The 1910-nt window shown below is 57.1% G+C and overlaps 1 protein-coding gene across 1 annotated transcript in view; it reads left to right on the top strand.

Moving 5' to 3' along the window:
- Positions 1-77: 77 nt before the first annotated feature.
- Positions 78-1910, top strand: part of LOC109299179 — a 20837-nt gene continuing 19004 nt past the window's right edge. Inside the window, exon 1 of the mRNA XM_019519743.1 lies at positions 78-142. The gene's annotated coding sequence lies outside the window, so the exon portion shown is untranslated. The remainder of the gene's footprint in view (positions 143-1910) is intronic.

The following is a 1910-nucleotide window of genomic DNA, read 5'->3' as shown; positions in this document are numbered from 1 at the left end:
CACGCCAGGCCCGGCGCGGGGCGGGGCGGGGCGGGGCGGGGCGGCGCAGGAGAAGACTACATCCCCCAGCCTGCCCCGGCCCGGCTCCCGGCGGAGGCAGCAGCGCGGCGCAGCCCGGGGGGTCGCGCTGCCCCCGCCCCAGGTAAAGCGTCTGCGGGAAACTTCTCCGATCCGCTTTATGCAACAAGGGGTGGTGGGGGGCTGGCTGAGGCCGGGGTGCCAGGCCTGCATGTGCACTGCATGCAGGGGATGCTCCTGGGGGGGAAGCAGGGCAGGGGATGCCCATGCCTTCCCCCACCCCCCGCTGTCTTTTGGGGAGTAGGATGTCCTCCCCTGGGCACTGGGGCATGCCCATGCCCCTGCTCCTTGCTCACCAGGCTAGGCTGGGTCCCTGCCTGCGGGGTGATTTTTCCTCCCTGTGCCCTCCCCTTGGCACCTGCTGCTGGCACCCTCCTTTGCCAGGACCCCTGCCTCTCTTTGCTCAGCGCAGTGGGGGGATGGGGGGTGTTCGGGGGCTCCGGCCCCTGGCTTGCTTGCCTCTTTGTTTTGGGCCGGCCTCTAAACAGGGAGGGGGTGGGGGCAGTCGTTTGGCTTGGCAGCATGCACGCCTGTCCTGGCCTTGGACTTGTGGGCTCCTCTCCCTCCTTCGGCTTCTCAGCGTGGTGCGGAGGTGAGTGTGGGGAGGAGGGGGGCATTTTCTACATTTTGAGGTAATAGTGAGAGGAGAAAAAAGGCCCTTTCCCCCACGAGCAGCCTCTGTAAGCCCAGATCTTGAGGCTGGCTCAGAAAACATAAGGCTCCCTTGCCCCTCCCCCTCAAATAAACCCTCTAATGATGATCATCAGGGGATGCACCCTGCTCCAGGTGTTGCCCTCGCCTCGGAGCAGCTGGACTTGTGCACCCTTCTTTTAAACTTCCTCCTCATTTTAACCACCGTTTCAATAACAGGAGGCTTCTTCATCTTCTAGTACTTACCTGGCAGGGGAAATACTATGACCACCAGGGTGGTTTTCCTAGTTGCACCCAGGGCTAACCACTTTTCTGGCACGGGTTAGTACCTGTGGACATAATGTATGGTAAATGTCCCGCTTGCTGCTCTAGTGGAAGATCTTGGCTTTATGCCCACTTCATGGAAAGGGGGGACTCCTCCCTAACTTGCTCCTGCAGCCATATGGCTGAGGGCAAGCGAAACTCAGGGGCATCTGAACCCCAAGCCTCTGGGCTTGGCCCTGCACATAGGATGCCTGCCAAAGGATTTGGGAACATCTGGAGTGGAGGATGTTTGCCAGTAGTAGGGCCACTTGCTTATGGTTCTGGACTGACTCACGGATTTGGACTTGATTTGGCTGAGTTGGATTGGAACACGAAAAATTCTCCTCCTCTTCTAGTGTCAGGCTCAGGGCCATGGATGATGTTTGAAGGGGTGGATTGGGCCTGGTGTGAGCCAGCAGAATGAACTATGGGTCCATCCCTCCTTGTGCCTAAACGCCAGTCCCATGGTGGCAAAATGCAAGGGGAGCCAAAGTTGATTCCCTGTTTGGGATCAGATTCCTAGAGGTGTGCAACTTTTTAGGCACTGATCTCTTTCAAGGAGGAGTAGAGTTGTCTTCACCAGAAACTTCCAACTCACCAGAGAGAAAAGGTGGCCAGACTCTGTTCACTCACCCTTTCAGCATCCACCCTCTGCCGCTGTGGGGCACAGGATACTGGGCCACAGAATACTCTGACCCAGTAAATGGCAGCTCTTATGTTCTTGTGCTGTTATGTTCCTGGCTTCCAAAAACTTAGGTGTTTTAGATCTGGGAGGGATTCATACCTGGTTTCCAATTTTGCTAGCATCCTTTTTACACATGGCTTCAATTCATTCCCTTAGAAGAAAACCTCGCATTGGGTCTGTGGATGGGTAGCCT

Source organism: Gavialis gangeticus, unplaced genomic scaffold (genome assembly GCF_001723915.1).
Source record: "Gavialis gangeticus isolate Ggan-Ray unplaced genomic scaffold, GavGan_comp1, whole genome shotgun sequence".
NCBI classification, from domain to species: Eukaryota; Metazoa; Chordata; order Crocodylia; family Gavialidae; genus Gavialis; species Gavialis gangeticus.
Note: the sequence above shows the minus strand (reverse complement) of the source record. Positions and strands in the feature narration are given on the sequence as shown.